At 36.9% G+C, this 20,536-nt stretch overlaps 1 pseudogene; it reads left to right on the top strand.

Annotated features, from left to right (window-relative positions):
- Nucleotides 1-1,142: 1,142 nt before the first annotated feature.
- LOC105747011 (olfactory receptor 2T2-like) lies at nucleotides 1,143-2,092 on the top strand (annotated as a pseudogene).
- The last annotated feature ends 18,444 nt before the right edge of the window (nucleotides 2,093-20,536 follow it).

Genomic DNA, 20,536 nt, shown 5'->3' with positions numbered 1-20,536 from the left:
TGTGATCTTGAAATAAAAGAAGTCACACCTTGTAAATCCTGATATTTTAACCAGTCCAACTCTTTTTTTTTTTATTGACTTTGTAATAATATTACATCAAAAATATGTATGTGAGGTCCCATTCAACCCCGCTCCCCCACCCCCCCTCTCCCCCCCCAACAACACTCGTTCCCATCATCATGACACATCCATTGGATTTGGTAAGTACATCTTTGGGCACCTCTGCACCTCATAGTCAATGGTCCACATCATGGCCCATACTCTCCCCCATTCCATCCAGTGGGCCCTGTGAGGATTTACAATGTCCAGTGATTGCCTCTGAAGCACCATCCAGGGCAGCTCCATGTCCCAAAGACACCTCCACCTCTCATCTCTTCCTGCCTTTCCCCATACCCATCGTCCACCATGTCCACTTTTCTCAATCCAATACCGCCTCTTCTATGTGGACATTGGATTGGTTGTGTCCATTGCACCTCTATGTCAAGAGGAGGCTCAAATTCCACATGGATGCTGGATGCAATCCTCCCATTTTCAGTTGTAATCACTCTAGGCTCAGTCCAACTCTTAAAAACAAGAATAGACCAACAAGTTAACATTACCTATATTTATTGACTTCCCATTTATTTTTTTCAATTTATTTAAGCACAATTTGATGACTTTGAATGATCCTAATTGTGTGAAACTTTTAATGATGAAGAACAATTTAAATTAAATTTCCATATAGATGCAGATTGCAAGGAAATGTGGGGGATATAGCACAGCTACAAATCTCAGAAAGTTTTCAACAGTAAGATTAGCAAATACATACAGAATAGGATTCACAATAAAAATAAAACAGACTTTGAACCTGGTACTTTATGTTTTTCTTTTTTTTTCCTTTCTTTTTTTCTCTTTCAGCCCATAGCAATATAGATTTTATATGAACTTTTCACAGATGATGATATGTTTTGAGATTGTTCTCTCTAATATGAATCATACAATTAATATTGGAAATAAGATTCAAAAGACTATGATCCAAAATACCTGTTCTTTCTTTTAGTCCACACTGCTCTGGCACAGTATTCATGATGGACCATTCTTAAATACTGGATTGTTAAATAAATAACCTTCTGCCTTCAAAATTGTAGGAGCTATCATGTGCCATGGACATGCAGGCAATTTTTAAGAACTCAACTGACTTCATCCTCTTTGGACTCATCTTCCAGCCTGTGTTCCCTGAGCTTATCTTTACGGTGGTCTTTTCCATCTTTGTGGTGGCTGTAACAGCCAATATGGTCATGATCCTGCTCATACACATGGATTCATGTCTCTCCCCATGTACTTCTTACTCAGCCAGCTCTCCATCATGGATACAGTGTATATCTGCATCACGATCCCCAAGATATTGCAAGAGTTTCTGTCTGAGGAAAAAACCATCTCCTTCCGAGGCTGTGCCGTTCAGATATTCTTTTATGTGGCCCTCTTTGGAGGGGAATGCTTCTTGCTGGGCTTCATGGCTTATGACTGATTTGTAGCTGTGTGCAACCCTCTCCTCATGAATGGCAGGATTTGCTTGTCTATGGTTGTGGGCTCCTGGGTTAATTGCTTTTTGGATGCATTTATGCTGATCACCACCACTGAGTTTCCCTTTCTGTAGGTCCCAAGAAATCAATCACTTCTTTCTGTGAGATCCCAGCTGTGCTGAAGCTATCATGTATTGACACCTCCCTCTACGGGACCCTAATATACGCCTGCTGTGTGCTGATGCTGCTCATCCCCTTATCTGTCTCCTACCCATGGATCCTGATCACTGTTCATCAAATGAACTCTGCTGAGGGCCCGCACAAAGCTTTTACTACCTGTTCCTCCCATATTATCGTGGTGAGCATTTTCTATGGGACATCCTTCTACATCAATATTCTACCCCCTCCATATTACACAACAGAGAAAGACAAGGTCGTATCTGCCCTCTACACCATCATCACCCCCTTGCTCAACCCGCTTCGTCTACAGCTTGAGGAATAAAGAAGTGATGGCAGCTTTGAGGAAGGTCATGGGGAAATGTTCCTCCTCTCAGAAAATCAGAGCCATGGATGTGACTAGGAAATACTAGGGATTCCAGGCCCTGGGTACAAACAAACTTGTTGCTGTCTCCAGGAATACCCTGTTTTAATTTCTTTGCCTACTCAAGCAAATACCATGCAATGGGTAAGCTTAAGTAATGGGAATGTATTTTCTCACTGTTTTATGGCTAAATGAAAATCCAAATCAAGTCACCATCAGTACAATGCTTTCTCCCCAAAGACTGGATTCAGTGACTGCTTGGCAGCTATTTTTGTTCCTTAACTTGTCATATGTAATGACAAGTGGCAGTCTTCTGGTCTCTCCTTTCTTTTCCATGTCCCTTTGATGTTCAGCATCTGACTGCTCCCTCTGTGGCTTTCTCTCTTCACCTGAATTTTATTCATCTTATAAAGGACTGCAGTCATAGGAATTCTTAACTAAAGTAACCTCTTCAAAATGTCCTACTTAAAATGGACTCACAACCACAGGAATGGATTAAGCTTAAGAACATGTTTTTTTTTTTGATACCTCCAACTCCAAACCACCACACATGTAGTCTTTAAAGAAAATATATTCTTGCTTTGGAAAAATGCTTTTTGTCCTTTTGATAATCCTGAAATATTTGCAGAAAAAATAATTCTGTCATCAACATCATTTAAGAACTATAGCTGAAGTCGGTATCTCAGCATTAGCAGATGTGCCCATCTAGATTGACTAATATTTTCTTGGAAGCTTCAACAGTCAGGTAGCATGGTTCCTAAATAATCCCAATATTGTCAACCATTTTTTGTAAGAGCCCAGGATGGAATTTTTAAAGTTTTATTGTAATAACATAAAAACAACTCAGAATTTTCTGTTGTAACCACTTTCAAATTTGCAATACAATGGTTTAATTACATTAACAAGACTGTGCTACCACCACCAGCATCCATTACCCAAACCGTATTACATGGGTTCATGTGTCCTTCATGTATCTATTGCTAATCAACTTTTTTTTTCCAAATTCTACTCAATTTATTCAGTTTTTAAAAAATATTACATTCAAAAAATATGAGGTCCCCATTCACCCCCACCGCCCCCACCCCACCACTCCCCCCACAGTAACACTCTCCTGCATCATCATGACACATCCACTGCATCTGGTGAGTACATCTCTGGGCATCGCTGCACCCCATGGCCTGTGGTCCACACCATAGCCCACACTCTCCCACGTACCAACCAGTGGGCCACGGGAGGACATACAATGTCCAGCAATTGTCCCTGTAGCACCACCCAGGACAACTCCAAGTCCCGAAAATGCCTCCACATCTCATCTCTTCTTCCCATTCCCCACACCCAGCAGCCACCATGGCCACTTTTTCCACACCAATGCCACATTTTCTCGATTATTAACCACAATAGTTCATGAATAGGATATCGTTAAGTCCACTCTAATCCTTACTGTATTCCTCCTTCCTGTGGACCTTGGCTTGGTTGTGTCCATTCCACATCTATGTCAAGAGGGAGCTTAGATTCCACATGGATACTGGATGCAATCCTCCTGCTTTCAGTTGTAGGCACTCTAGGCTCCATGGTGTGATGGCTGACATTCTTCAACTCCATGTTAGCTGAGTGGGGTAAGTCCAATAAATCAGAATGTAGGAGCTGAAGTCTGTTGAGGCTCAAGACCTCAATGAGGCTATCATAATGTCAGTCCAGAGATTCAGATCCCCTAGATATATCTTAAACCCCAGCACCAACTACAATTCCAGTAAAGTAGCATGAAAGTCTTGTGAAAAGAGATCCCATCTGAGTCCAGTTCCATCACACAGAAACACCAGCTCCAAAGATGGGCCAACTGACATGGCAGTGAACTCCATCTGCCATGACCATAGAACGCGTGGGTCTCTTTAGCCCTCAAAAGGACCAATATCTGGGGTTGTATCTGCTTTATCTGTCTCTGAGACTCTGCTCAGGTGTGCATAAGAGCAATCCTTCTGACAACCTCCAGACTCTTTTTTAGAGACTCATAGCCATGTGAACTCATTTGTCCTTTCCATTTCCCCCTTACTTTAGGTCAAACAGCATTTTTAACTCCTGTTATTATATGTAGACAGGGATATTCTGCTGGTCCACATTGAAACTTTAATTCAAGGTCGTTTTCTAGTTATGTCATCAGCTGGTACTTGGTAGTGATCCCTCGGTGCCAGGGAAGCTCATCTCTGGGTGTCATGTCCCACGCTGGGGGGAAGGCATTGCATTTACATGCTGAGCTTGGCTTTGAGACTGGCCACATTTGAGTAACACAGAGGCTGTCAGGAGGGAACTCTTAGGCACAGTGCTGCTCTAGGCCTTGTTCTTATTTCAGGTGTATAGGCTCACAAGCATAGTCATTAGTATCAGGGGCTCACTTTTGGACCCTCATTCCTTCCTGGTCCTTACCGTTGCACCTGGGGGACTGCCACTGCTCCCCTAGGGACCACAACAGAGCCCACCCTGGTCAGGAATCCAGTACCCCCCCAGCTGTTGTTTTTAATTGTTTCCACTATGAGTATATTCAAACATTTCCATGCACCCTGGACACATGCCCTGTAAAACTCCCTGTCATCCATATATCACCTGTCCATAACATTCCATACCAGTATTCCTCTGCTGCCATTGTTGAACCGCTCTGTGATCCAAAACTTCCTGAAAAGTGAAGCTCAATGTAATGTCAGGGTCCCTTACTAGTAAAATGGAATATAGCGATGAGTTTAAAGGTTAGGTATAGAATACATATTGATTTGGAAAAATTCTACATCCTATCTTTTTCTTTTCTTTTTTCCTAATTATTGAGCTTCTCTTCACAATAGCCTTAGATCACATAATTCATATATACAATATACAGTACTCCCACATATCCATTATAAAACCTTTTCCCTTCCAAAGCGATAATCTTTTAACTTATTCATATCATATTTACTGAAACTAATGTACAGATATTGAGACAATAGCTTTCAAACAAGGTGACATTTGTGTTTACATTGTGGTTTATACTTTAGGCTATACAGTTTTCTAAATTTTTTAGTTATCCTATGTTTTACATTATGGTTTACATTATTTGTCTGTCATCCCCTATATGTTTTTGGTGTAATATTACATGTTTTATAGCCATCTTTGTGTACTCTTGTGAAACACTCCTTTGGCCCTCACATTTACTTTGGTTCCATCTATTCAATATCTATTTCCCCCTTCCCTTTGGCCCCACAGTGAGAGTCAATCTTCATTACTTGTGGAGGCATGTTCAGAGATACTTGCAACAGTGTTGAGGGCTTGACTTGCACAACTGCCCTAATGCCCTGGGAAACCCTTTCTCTTGAGAGATACAGTTCCCTCTATTTGATGGCATTAGTCCTCCCCAGGATGTGGGTCTACCTTCACTCTCATTATATGGGTCTCTACCCAATGGTATAACCCACTCTGGCAAAATGAGCATTCAGATATTCCCTAGGAGTCTGTCCTGCACCAGATTATCCCCTTTGAATATCTTAAACAGGTAACTTTCCTAATTATATTTTGAAAAGGTTTTCTCAGCATTTTACTTTCAACCAACACCTGACAATCTCCTATGTTCATATGTTGCCCCTCCTCTCCTCAATTTCTTGGGCAATATTACCCATCTGCCCATCCCTAGCCCCCCTCAAACCCGCAAAGCCCCACCCAAAGGTAACCCTATGCCCGCATTTTATCTCTTCCTTGTGCACATACTTACTGCCAGCTTATCATAGATTTCACCCATGTAGATGTCAGTTTACATACTTCTTCACCCCCTGATTTCCTGTAAGCCTATCTTCCAGTCTCTAGCTCTCTGAGGCAGCTTGCTTATTTCATATCATTGAGGTCATGCAGTATTTGTCCTTCAATGCCTGGGTTGCTTCACTCAACATAAGGTTCTCAAGATTCATCCATGTTATCACATGTGTTTGTAGTGTATTTGTTCTTAAAGCCGAGTAGTATTCCATTGTATATATATACCACATTTTATTGATCCACTCATCTATTGATGGGCATTTGGGTTGATTCCAACTTTTGGCGATAGTGAACAATGCTGCTATGAACACTGGTGTACATATATCAGTTTGTGTCCTTGTTTTCAGTTCTGCTGGGTATATACCCAGCTGTGGTATTGCTGGGTCATATGGAAAATCTATGGTTAGTTTTTTGAGAAACCACCAAACTGTCCTCCAGAATGGTTGGATCCTTCTGCATTCCCACCAGCAGTGGATGAGTGTTCCCATTTCTTCACATCCTCTCCAGCATTTGTATTCTTCTGTTTTTTTCATAGCTGCCAATCTTATGGGAGTAAGATGGTATCTCATTGTAGTTTTGATTTGCATTTCCCTGATAGCTAGAGATTTGGAGCATTTTTTCATGTGCTTTTTAGCCATTTGTATTTCATCTTTGGAGAAGTGTTCTGTTTAAATCTTTTTCCCATTTTTTAAATGGGTTGTCTATCTTTTCATTTTCAAGATATAGGAGTTCTTTATATACGTAAGTTATAAGTCTCTTATCGGATATATGGTTGCCAAATGTTTTCTCCCATTGTGTAGGTTCCCTTTTTACTTTCTTGACAAACTGCTTTGAGGTGCAGAAGGCTTTAATTTTGAGGAAGTCCCATTTATCTATCAGTTCTTTTGCTGCTCGTGCTTTTGGTGTGATATTCATGAAGCCATTTCCTATTACAAGGTCTTGTAGATGTTTCCCTACACTGCTTTCCAAGGTCTTTATGGTCTTGGCTCTTATATTTAGGTCTTTGATCCATCTTGAGTTGATCTTTGTATAAGGTGGGAGATGGTAATCCTCTTTCATTCTTCTACATATGGCTATCCAGTTCTCCAGGCACCATTTGTTGAATAGGCCATTCTCTCCCAGTTGAGAGGGTTTGGTGGCTTTATCGAATATTATATGGCTCTATATATAAGGTTCTATATCAGAACTTTCCATTCGATTCCATTGGTCTGTGTGTCTCTCCTTATGCCAATACCATGCTGTTTTCAGTACTGTAGCTTTGTAGTATGTTTTAAAGTCAGGTAGTGTGATTCCTCCAATTCCGTTTTTCTTTTTCAGTATGTCTTTGGCTATTCGGGGCCTCTTTCCTTTCCAAATAAATGTCATAGTTAGTTTTTCTAGTTCCTTAAAGAAGGCTGTGTTGATTTTTATTGGGATTGCATTGAATGTGTAGATCAGATTTGGTAGGATAGACATCTTAATAATATTTAGTCTTCCTATAAATGAACAGGGAATATTCTTCCATTTATTTAGTTCTTCTTTGATTTCCTTGAGCAGTCTTTTATAGTTCTCAGTGTATAAGTTTTTTACATCTTTAGTTAAACTTATTCCTAAATATTTGATTTTTTAATTTACTATTGTGAATGGTATTTGTTTCTTGATTTCCTCCTGATCTTGCTCATTATTTGTGTACAGAAATGCTACTGATTTTTGTGCATTGATCTTATTACCTGTGACTTTACTAAACTCATTTATGAGTTCTAGAAGCTTTGTTATACACCTCTCAGGGTTTTCTATGTATAGGATCACGTCATCTGCAAATAATGAAATTTTGACTTCTTCCTTTCCAATTTGAATGCCTTTTATATCTGGTTATTGCCTCAGTGCTCAAGCAAGTACTTCTAACACAATGTTAAATAGAAGAGGAGACTGTGGTCATCCTTGTCTTGTTCCTGAATTTAGAGGGAAGGATTTTAGGATTTCTCCATTGTAAACAATGTTGGCTGTAGGTTTGTCATATATACTCTTTATCATGCTCAAAAAATTTCCTTATATTCTGATCTTTTGGAGTGTTTTTATCAAGAAAGTGTGATGTATTTTGTCAAATGCTTTTTCTGCATCTATAGATATAATCATGTGATTTTTTCCTTCAATCTGTTTATACGGTGTATTACATTGATTGATTTTCTTATGTTGAACCATCCTTGCATACCTGGAATAAATCCCACTTGGTTGTGGTGTATAATTCATTTAATGTGTTGTTGGATATGATTTAGCAAGTATTTTGTTAAGTATTTTTGCGTCTAGGGTCATTAGAGAAATTGGTCTGTAATTTTCCTTTCTTGTGGTGTCTTTGTTTGGCTTTGGTACTAGGATAATGTTGGCATCATAGAAGGAGTTCGGCAATGTTCCTTCTGTTTCGATTTTTTGGAAGAGTTTCAGCAGGATTGGTGTTAGTTCTTTCCGTAATGTTTTGTAGAATTCTCCTGTGAAGCCATCTGGTCCTGGGCTCTTCTTAGTTGGTAGGTTTTTAATGACTGATTCTATCTCTTTACTTGTGATTGGTTTGTTGAGATCATCAATTTCTTCTTTTGTCAATATAGGCTGCTTATGTGTTTCTAGGAATTTGTCCATTTCCTCTGAATTGTCATTTTTGTTGGACTATAGTTTTTCAAAGTATCCTCTTATGATAGTCTTTATTTCTGTGGGGTCAGTGGTGATATCTCCTTTCTCATTTCTTATTTTGTGTATTTGCATCTTCTCTCTTTTTTTCTTTGTTAGTCTCACTAAAGGTTTGTCATTTTTATTGATCTTCTTGAAAAACCAGCTCTTGGTGTTTATCTTTTCAAGTGCTTTCTTATTTTCTATTTCATTTAGTTCTGCTCTTCTCTTTGTTATTTCCTTCCTTCTTCTTCCTGTTGGATTACTTCATTGTTTTTTTTTTTTCCTAATTCCTCCAAATGTGCAGTTAGTACTTCCATTTTTGCTCTTTCTTCTTTTTTGATTTATGAATTTATGGCTATAAATTTCCCTCCCAGTATGGCTTTTGCTGCATCCCCAAAATTTTGGTATGTTTTGTTATCATTATCATTTGTTTCAAGGTAGTCATTGATTTCTTTTGAGATTTCCTTTTTGACCCACTGTTTTTCTAAGAGTGTGCTGTTTAATTTCCGTATCTTGGTGTGAAATCTGGGCCTCTGGCCCTTGGAGATTTCCAGCTTCCATCCACTGTGGTCAGACATATTATTTTGTATGATTTTGATCTTTCTGAATTCATTAAGCCTTTCTCTGTGGCCTAGCATATGGTCTATCTTGGAGAATGATCCATGTGCACTTGAGAAAAATGTATATCCTGTTATGTTTGGGTGTAATGATCCGTATATATCTATTAGATCCAGCTCCTCTTATATACTGTTCAAATATTTTGTTTCTTTAGTGATTCTCTTTTGAGCTGTTCTGTCCAGAGTTGATAGTTGCGTATTAAAATCACCCACTATAATTGTAGATGCACCTATTCTTTCACTTAGTTTTTCCAGTGTTTGCCTCATGTATTTAGAGTTGCCCTTGTTAGGAGCATAAATATTTATGATTGTTCATTCTTCTTGACAGATTGTCCCTTTCACTAATATGTAGTATCCTTCTTTGTCTCTCACCATTGTTTTGCATTTAAAGTCTATTTTGTGTGATATTAACGTAGCTACTCCTGCCTTTTTTTGATTATTGTTTGCTTGTAAGATTGTTTTCCAACCATTCACTTTTGGCCTCCATGAGTCTCTGGGTCTAAGATGTGTCTCTTGTAGACAGCATATAGTTGGGTCATATTTCCTTATCCAATTTCCCAATCTGAATCTTTTGATAGGTGAGTTTAATCCATTGACATTCAGTGTTATTACTTTCAAGGAATTATTTATGTTAGCCATATTTTGATTGGACTTGTGTTATTCATATTTTGTTTGTTTGTTTTTCTCTTTTTGTCTTTTTTGTTGCTCTTACACTCTCCTCCAACTCTGCCTGTACTGTTTTTTTCCTTTCTTCCTGCAGAACTCCCTTTAGAATTTCTTGAAGGGCAGGGTTCTTGTTGGCATACTCTTTCAATTTCTGTTTATCTGTGAATATTTTGAACTCTCCATCATTTTTGAATGCTAGTTCAGCTGGATAGAGTATTCTTGGTTGGAAATTTTTTTCCTTTTAGTACCTTGACTATATCGTACCATTGCCTTCTTGCCTCCATGGTTTCAGATGAGAAATCAGCACTTAATCTTACGGAGCTTCCCTTGTATGTGATGGTTTTTGTTTCTCTTGCTGCTTTTAGAATTTTCTCTTTGTCTTGAGCATTGGATAATTTGACAATTATATGTCTTGGGGTGGGCCTGTTGGGGTTTATGAAGATTGGGGTGCACTGTGCTTCTTGGATATGTACATCTGTCTCTTTCAGTAGATTTGGGAAGTTTTCAGCCATTATTTCCTGCAACACTCCTTCTGAACCCTTTCCTTCTCTTCTCCTTCTGGGATGCCTATAATACCTATGTTTGTGCATTTTGCATTGTCATTCAGGTCCCTAAGTCCTAGCTAGACTTTTCTATCTTTTTATCGATCAATTCTACTATCTGTTTGATTTCCTATGTACTGTCTTCCACATCACTAATTCTCTGCTCTGCCTCTTCTAATCTGCTGTTATTTGCTGCGAGTGTATTTTTGATTTCTTGAACTGTGATGTTCATTCCCATCATATCTGTTATCTTTTTGCATGTGTCTGCAATTTCCCCTCCAAATGTTGTCTTCATATTTTTAACCTCTTCCTTTACTTCATTAAATTTGTCTGTGATATGTGTTCTGAGATCTTTAATTACTTGTGTGAAGTTCTGCTCCCCTTCCTGGTTTTTAGTTTGTTCATTGCATTCAGCCATGCTTTCCTGATTACTGGTTTGGTTTATAGATTGTTGTTGCTGTCTGGTCATCATTTTATCTTGATGGGTTTAATCAGTTTCTTGGCTTCTTTGTCTAGTCTTGGGGATTAATTAACTGTTGTTTTTGCATAAGTGTTATATCTTCTCTTTGTCACTTTGTTCTTCTTATTCTAATTTCTTATTGCTGGCTGAGTTCACTTTGAAGGAAAGTATTAGGGCCAGGGAAAGGCAATTGTGTAAGCAAGGAAAATGTGTAAAGTAGTATTGGTAATAAATGTTAACAGAGCAGCAATATGAGATCTTGGAGGATGGTTATTAGATTCATGTAAGTTGTGTAGAGTTATAGCAGTAGGTAGAGTACCTATAATGAGGTAGTTGACTGAATATGGGAGGAATATTGTATGAATTAAAAAGCTAGTGTTTTCGTGAGAGAGGGAAAGAGAAAAGAAAGGCAATAGTTTCAACAGTGGATAAAAGATAGAAAACAAAACAAAGGTATTAGAAATTAAGAGTTAGACACTTTGGGGATCAAAGAAAGGGAGGTGGAATATAGGAGAGACAGTAGATGATAGAGGATATCAAGATGTAGGGGAAAGGGGATAGTGTTGGAAGCCAAAATCAATTCATACAGAAATGAGGCAACCGAGGATGAGAAAACCCAGCAAATGTGAGGCGTTCCCTGTAGCACCTATTGTATAATTAAGATAAAATAAAATAGGAAGAAAATGAGGGACAAGAGAGAAAAAAAAAACAAAGAGAAGAAAGAAAGAAAGAAAAAGGGGCTTGGTAAAGTGAGGGGAACAAGTAAGGAAAGGAAAAAAGATATAGGACAACCACAACAGCAACAACAAAAACCCCCTTAAATAACTGAAAAAAAAAAAAGACTTTGGGGGATATGATGGGAGAAAAGTCTAGGAGATAATGCAATGTTAGCAATCAGGCAATAAAAAAATAAAAAATAAAAAACAAAACAAAACAAAACAAAAAAGAAAAATTGCAAATGTTGAGGGCTAGGACATTCAAGGACCTCAGATCGACCTCAGGGTGTGATGGATTCAGGGATGGAAAGTCTGTGATATTGAAGACTCAGGAGGTGTGAGTCTCTCTTGTGTGGGCCACCAGGGTTTAGGGGACTCAGACCTGGCAACCTCAAATTTTGTTAACAGGGAGCCTGGGAGCACTGCAGTGCACCACAGCCTTCAGGGATCCCTGCAGCTGGGTGCCAACCCTGTGGGGGAGGTCACATCCACATACTCCGACCTATGTGTCAGAACCCCGTAATTTACCCTCTCACTTGGGTCTCTTCTGTGGCTGTATCACCAATTCGACTTCAGGACACCTCCCACACTGTAAGCCCCCAAAATGGCCACCTGGGGGTGCCTCTACACTTCAGCCAATTTAATGATGCTGCAGATCAGTAGCCATGCCCAGGGGATGGGGCTCCAGCTGGAAACGCCAATATCAGAGTCCCAAACCGAAATTCCCACGCTTTGCAAAATATTCCCCTAATCGGCTTCCAGACGTCTCCCACCTTGCCAGTCCCTGAAACAGCCTCCTAGTGACGTCTCTTTATTGCAAGCAATTTAAGGTCACTGCAGATTGGCAGCCGGCCTTGGGGGCGGGGCCCTAGCCAGAAGTGCTATTATTTGTGCCCGCAATCAAAAATTCCCCACCTCGCAATAAAACTATCATTTGTATCCCCAAATCGGTCTGCGAAGGCCTCCAGCCCTGTTAACCCCCCAGTAACCCTCTCAGGGTTTATGAATTCCCCAGGACTGTGGAGCTTCCAGAGATCAGCTGCAGCGCCAGTGCCGAGGCTTCGCCCACCCCAGGAGGGAGCGTCCCACGTGCAGCCCCCACCTCCATGTAATAGAGCCTCAATTTTATCTTATACATGAATTTTCTCTGTTACCTTCCCACCAAATCGATTTCCAGACACCTCCCGCCCTGCAAAGTCCCAAAACAGCCTGGTCCCGAAGAATTTCCAAAGCTGCCCAGCTGCTTCTTTGCAGGAGAGATTATCAGGTGTGCTCACTCAACCACCATCTTGCCCCGCCCCCCAGATATCATTCTTGCTAATCAACTTTTGATTGGAAATTTGCTAAGAGCATTTGCCAAGTCATTGATGACTTAATTTTTAAAATGCTGCACAAATAAAATATTTTCTGATGATAATAGTTTAGCTGAATTATGTATTTAGGAAACTATTGTAAATATTTCATTGTATTTTGGGGTCTCTATTCTTAGACATCTTTCATGAACATCTGTAGTCTCTTAAAACAGATATTAAAATGTAAAATATAATATGAAGTTGCCTTTATCCCTAATAAAGTTTAATATGTCAATAAATATTTTATGATTGATTGAAGATTGATTTATTTTATTAAAATATATAGTTGCTACAATCCTACAAATTGTTCCATGTATGCTTTAATAAAATGATAACACATAAATGTAGGAGGAATAGATCAAGAAAAAGTTATTAAGTAAGAGCATCATTGAAATAAGTTGCTCAGTTTTCATCATCTCAAATTCTCCATTTGATATGTTTGTAGGCAAACATTTCTCTTTTTAACTAGGTGTGGTGTTTTAAGAATAATTGTGAATCTGCATACAAAAGTTTAAAATATTAACTAAGCAGAGACCGCCCTGAACTTTACACCATCCATACACTTAACTTTATCCACATGTTGTTTGTAAAGGCTTCAGATTATACATGAAAAAGAAGTTTTGTTTAACTGGTGTATATCTTCCCTATAATAAGGCTTAGTAAAGAGTAAATGGTGGCTGAATTGAGAGATTTCATATTGAAGATCATTCATAAAATATTTTATATGAATAAATACATTTATTCTACTGTAATTATTGAGGAGAAAATATTTCTTCCATCTCTGTTGGTGTGTGTTAAAATATTCCCTTCAATAAGCTAATTACAAGGTTGGTCTTAAAAGTTTTTAATAACTGAATTGTTCTTCTTAAATGAAACAAGCAAACAGCAACAACTACAGCAAAAGAAAGAGATGGAAAAAAGTCCTGGGAGACTGAATTTCTTCAACTTGAAAAATGAATCAGTGTTCAGTTACAAAATATACCCAATATACCCAATGTGACATTTTTTCAGTGCAATTCCCTTTTCAATTAGCCTTGAATCTCTGCACTTGTCCTAATCCCTTCTGTCTTTTCCACCCCATCCTGCCTGTGCCCCTGCTGGACTTCCCATCCACAGAAGAATTTTGTACTGCATATTTCCCCTCTTGGCATTTTTGTCCCTTATTCCCATTTCTTCAGGATCCTGCCTAGGACTAGGTTGCTTTATATCTAACAAAGGTTTCTTTCTTAAATTTCTAATATAAATTGCACAATTAACAGGAGCACTTAAGAGAAACATTGATAAATATTTCAAAAATACTTGAAAAACATCTAGCAAAAAGGTTTATTTGGATGAGTTCCCAGGAAGGAGGTATATGTAGGGAAATTCTGGGATGTTATTAACAAGACTCTTTCTTGACCTCAGTAATCCTTAAAATGTTTATTCACTTTGTGATATTTTATTAAACTAAACAATTAAATGGTGTACATTTTTCTATATAAACTATATTTTAATACAATTTAAAATAAAAAAGTGACATCATATATATGGTGGGTGCCTACTCATCCATGTAAATAGGGCTGAGTTCCCCCAGTCTTCTGAAGAAGTTCTAGTAAATGAAAATTTATGGCCACCAGATTTTTTCTTTATTAAAAATATTATGAAATACTCATAACTTGTATATGAAAATTACAAATTACAATAGAATTAATAGAATATTCATTATATACACAATATGTCAAAAATTTCTAGATTTGGGGCAAGAGATTAAGTGGAAACTGCCCTTATTGTTCATGGTATATTCAGATACTTTATCTAGCTTTGATTCTGATTCTTACAAAGTCTTACAAAATATTGGACAATTAGTTCCATTGGAGAGGCAAAAGCTGATATTCAAAGTAAATTATTGCCTCTCCCAAGAAACAGACAGATGGGGACCTCGGAATCACATCTTCTGCATCCTCATTCAATAATTATGTACTAAATCATGGCATTGATATTTAGTGATGGAAATTTCCCGTAGGTAGGAAAGATGTGACACAATGTACAGCCAGGTTGTTAATGCTAATAATGACTTAGGGATGAATGTTCCTGAGGGAACAAATACTAATAAGTCTCACGTTCATTTTCTGAAGGTTACTAGCTTGGCTGGTCTACCAAGGACCTGATATTCCATGATAAGTGACAGCAAGATGACCACTAGTGGGGTCTTTATTTCAAGTGAGGAAATGAAACTTACATTAACTAAACCTTTTCATCTATACATTTATTTCATAACAATACAAAATTTATAATAGTTTACAGCATAAAACCTACTTATAAATTTTAATAAATACTCAGGAAGATTTTAAAAAGAAATGAATAATAGGAAAATTTGAAAATATTCAGACTACTATTTAGTGTGGAGAAGAGACTGTATTCCAAGCCACTTTGACTTTGAAAGAAGTCAAATCCTGCTAACATGCCTGTAAACAATATGACAACAAAATGTGTGTAACATCAATTCCTGACTCTATAGAGAAGTTACTTAGACAAGGCCAAGTACTTTCAAAAATGGATGATTTCATGGAATTGAACAGGTTAGTCAGCTGAAATAACAGAGTGATTCACAAATATATAATTAACTAAAATCAGAACTTTTGAAAATACTTTTTGTGTGGGATTGTGTTTAGGTTAAATCTTTTTAAACCTGAATGTCTGTCTTGGTCTTGTCACACAATTACCCAACATCTCTGTGTGTGCTTCCTTCAAAGTCCCAAATACTCAAAGATGAGGAGAATTTTAAATGTTTCTTTCTCCGCTACTTTCCTTGGATATCTACGATTTGCTAAGAATGTAAGTAATGTACAAATGTCTGGAGAATCAAATGTGATTGATCTATATTATTTTACTTTCCTTAGCAATTAAAACTTCATTAAATAGATTTTATTCATCACCTTAGCAAAATTGGGATCTTTATACTGTGATGCTTGCCAAAAAACTAGAAATCTGCCTGATATATAATACATGCTTGATGCACTATAAGAAAATTATTAAGAATTGTGAATTCATAAGGTTTTAATCAATAGCGCTTGCTGTTTTAGCCTAGAATTGTTACTGTTTAACATGTCCATTGCCCTTTTAAATGTTGTTATATTTTTGTGCAGGCAACCCTGTCACCTGTTAACCAAAAAACAAAGGTTTAAAAAGAACATGTTACCAGATGTGGCATTTGCATGTCCTGTTTGTATTACCTGAAAAAGTAAAAGTTTAAAACCTTTATATTCCTGTTCAGTGTGCCATAAATATAATAGAACAAAGATGACTCTAGAAAATACATCTCTCCTGTGGAGGGCTGACCACCCCCCATCCCACTGGATGGATTTGGTTACTTTTGATGAGATCATTCCTTGCGAGTTGCAAGACTCATTAGAGTTCTGAAGTTCAGAACCCCTTAAAAGGGATGGTCCACAAGCTGACGGCAGTTTACCCCAGAAGAGGATGATCTGCCTGGGACTATTTTTCGACTAGTACTCTGATTCGCTGACAAGGGAATTCCCTGCCTTGTGTGTGATCAAATGTGTTTTCCCCCAATTTTTCGAGTGTTTCTATATACTTTCATTCTTTCCTATGTCTTTAATAGATTACTGTCTTTTGTGATTGCTCAATTGTTATAATCATTTGACGTAACCTGAAACTCATTTGATTGAATAAAGCTGCCTTTGCATAGCATTTAGAATTCCTAACTCTTCCTTATCAAAGCATTTTAGGGTAGTTGGTGAAATTCATTAGATATTATGCTTCCATTTTTGTTAACATTTATTTAACAAATCAATGCTCAGTTGTATAACTGAGCAAAAGTCATTTCAATTTAGAGGGTTTTGCCACTAAAATATACAATTATTTTAAATTTTTATTTTTAAAATTTTCTTCATATTCCAGGGTTGAAGAGTTGCAGTGGAATCTGAAGGTCAAAGAAATTAAATGAATTTTATAAGCCCACACATAACTTCATATAAAGTGAGAGTTAGAAATAAAATGACAGTACTTCAATTCTTTCCAAACTCATCATTTTTTTTTCCCAATTTCAGCTGAGTATGGTAAAGTTTTGGCCAATGAGGAGAAACATCATAGACTTTTGATAGATTATTCTTGGATATTCTTTCTCCTTTGCAAACATGATATAAGTCCCATTTGTAGGAATTTTCTCTTTGTAGTGGTGAAAGAATGATGATTTCTTCCATATTAAGAGAAAATTTAGATGTGAGAATAAACCCATATTAAACATGCTTCTTGTAATTATTACAATTGTTCATTACCTGAATTCCCAAAATACTTAACTGAAATGACAAGGCATTTTAATAGTATTCTTTTTGTTTTAAAGATTTATTTTTATTTATTTCACCACCCCCCCCCCACACACACACACACTACTCAATATTATCTGCTCTCTGTATCCTTTCACTGTGTGTTCTTCTGTGTCTTCTTGTATTCTCATTTGGTGGCTCCAGGAACTGCTCCTGGGACATTCTGAAGTGGGAGAGAGGCTATTACTCTCTTGTGCCACCTCATTTTCCCCTTTAATGTTTTTCAAAAAACTTAGAAAGGTGTCATTAGGAAAACTGTTTGAACATATCTAAAACCACATCTCTGGACCTCACCTGTGTGAAAACTAGTGAAGGCAGAAATAGAATCAAATACTTCACTGCCCTTCCAGACATAGTTTCTAGGAGAGATGGGATAATGTTATTTTGACTCAAGACAAGGTTAACTATCAATAATGGTTATTTCTTATTTGAAAGGGATTGTGTAGGTTTGAAAATATCTTTATCTTCAAGTTGTTTTTAAGAAGTAGCATATGACATATTCTATGCTCGTATTGTGGCTTTTAGGCTAAAGATGGAGAATTGGGTGAATATATACCTTTTTTATTTTTTCTTCATGTGTGCATATGTTTGTGGTTGGCAATGAATGATTTCATAACCTTTTCATATAATACTTCCTATGATGCCTGATTTACACACTGGGATACATCTGTAAGGCATTAAAGTGATGAAATTGCAGTTATATATAATGATGAGTTTTGAATTTAAAAGCTAATACAATTCTTCCTATTCTGGAGATTCTTATATTCCAATTGTTAACAAAACTAAGGACATGTTTATTGCAAGATAAAGGAGGTCCTAAAAATTATAGTTTACAATTTATAATATTATGAAGCTACAGGTACTGTTATGAGTCATTACTTGGATTATTTCATTTAATGTTTACAATGGTTAAATGAAATTGAGGAAGGGACTGTTGTGCTTACTGCAAAATGAGGAAATTGAGGAGGGAATTGCGTGGTGTTTGATGACTGATAAGCAGTTGACACCAGGAAGTTGACATCCAGATTCTGTGCACTTCAGCAACAGACTGAACTGCCTCAGGAGCAAAGGGTAAAGTGATGTCTTAGAGTTTGAGTATAATGTGGAAAATTGGAAGATTTAGCTTACCACCTAGAATTGCTTTATTCCAAGGGGCAAGTCTCCACCATTTGAAGGAATTTTTTGGTATGTGTTTCATTTTTCTTTGTTGAAGAATTATTTCACATGTCTATTGCATTTTTTTCTATTTTATTTCACAGTTCTAGAATATTTTTATTTGTCTACGAGTATGGGTCAGTGAGTACCTTTAAACATCATCTATAATGGCTGAAGTCCATAATTTAAGAATAAAAACACATATTGCAGGTGAACATTTTGTGCAATGAGGCTTACAGTTTTGGGAAATATCAAGAGAATTATTCTCTGGGACACAAGTGCATATATGGGCAATATGGTATATTATCTCATCACAGAATGCCCCAGCATGCTACGTAGAAGGATTATGCTTCAAGGAGCCTGAAATTTTTATCAGCATTTCTGAGTGTAAATCTGAGTGGGATTCATAGCGTAAATTTATGCCAGCCCAGTCATCATTCAAAATTTGAAATGCTGAAATGTAGAAAATTCTGTTTATTTATTGTCCATGTTTTTAGTAACCTAGTATAAGCTTTTAGTATTTAAATTATTTTATAGATGTAACCTATAATTGTATAAAAAGAGAAACTGTAGCAATTAAAAAATGAATATCACTTGAAATGTCACCAACAGTGAGCTTTATTAACTTTGCAATTATATACACATAAATACATAAAATTCATGATGAGGAGATTAAAATGTAAGACCTTTCATTGAAGAGTATAGTGACACTGTCATCACATATTAATGGATATAAATCCATGTTATTTTCAAGGGCTTATTGGAATTTCAATTTTATTAAACTTATTTATCAGGTCTCCAATTAGTAAATGCTTAGGATACCTCAGCTTTCTAACCATTCCAAACAATAATTTTTCTAGATTAAAATTGTCCATTCATCTGATTATTTTCACACCAAATTTTTTTTAGAAATGGAAGCTTGCACTCATTTTTAAGGCTCTTGATCTTGTCTTGGTTCTTTCTGAAGTGACAATGATACCTGTTTCCATTCCCACCTGTAATTTTTGAGAGGCATCCCTAACTACTCAAATGTTGATACAACCCAGCTATCACCTAGAGGTTCAAGTTGAACAAGATAGGCTGAAACTCATTTCTACACTATTTGGCTTTTGAAGAATAAAAGTGACTGGTTTTTCCCAGTATGAAGCCTGTTGAGGAGACTTTATTATTTTATACTATAGGGAAGAGAAAATATTCAAGTTAAATTAAAGCCAAAACCTCTACTTTTGGCTATACAATCTTACCAGCTGAATGCAGTCAGACTAATGAATTCACATTTCATCACAGCATCATACAAACATTAGTTGATTGTGCCACCTAATTTGGAGTGATTGAGTTATACCCATTAGAGGATGTTGATGAAGTTATTTCCATGGATTCAGGCAGAAAGTTCTAGAGGAAGACATCTAATGGGAAAAAGACAACCTAGAATACTTATGATTTACCAGTGTCTTTTACTAACCCTGTAGTCAAATGGGGCAATAATTATACTGTGTTTATATCTAGTCCCAACTAAACATGTCTTCGATTAAAAATGAGAATACTCAGCTGTAAATGCTCTAAGCACAGCTGTCTGCAAGAAGACATATATTCAGAGTAGTATACTGTTTCAATGACAAATTCAACATAAAAATAATAAAGTCTAATTACAGAGATAACTTTTGTGAATCTAACTTTGATGCTTCCACAGCAGATGTAGTTTATGTGTTTTAGGAGAATTTTTAAGAGTAAATTTAATAAGGATTTTTTTTTTTTTGCCCTTGGACTACAATATGAAGCAAGACTCCAGCTGGCACATGACGACTAGGAATTATCCAAAAGTTAGGAAGCACTTGGGATTTATGGAAAAAATAACTTTATTTTTTTACTGTATTATTTGTTTTTAAATTTATTATTTGTTTTTAAACCAACAGCTATGTAGTTTTTTGTTTTTTTTTTTTTCTGGTGTGTGATCATTGCCTCATACCTTGTATTCCTTTGACTTGTCTCAGCTAATTGAAACATCAATTGATTGTTAAAGAGACATCATTTCTTCAGGGGCAGGTGAACATAGTGGCTGAAAGCATGGAAAACAAAATCAGATTCCTCAAGCCTAGTCTAAACCCTCCATACTCCACCTTTCTACAGCCTCAATTTCTAGTATTAAAAATGGTGATAGAGGTGTTTTGAAGAGTGACTATGCCAAAATTTGGAGTATGTAGAAGCTACCCTGGCATCCAGTAAGCACTGCATAAGTACTGTGTGATTTA

Source organism: Dasypus novemcinctus, chromosome 16, assembly GCF_030445035.2.
Source record: "Dasypus novemcinctus isolate mDasNov1 chromosome 16, mDasNov1.1.hap2, whole genome shotgun sequence".
Taxonomy (NCBI): domain Eukaryota; kingdom Metazoa; phylum Chordata; class Mammalia; order Cingulata; family Dasypodidae; genus Dasypus; species Dasypus novemcinctus.
The sequence above is the reverse complement of the archived record's forward strand: the minus strand, read 5'-3'. Positions and strand labels throughout refer to the sequence as shown.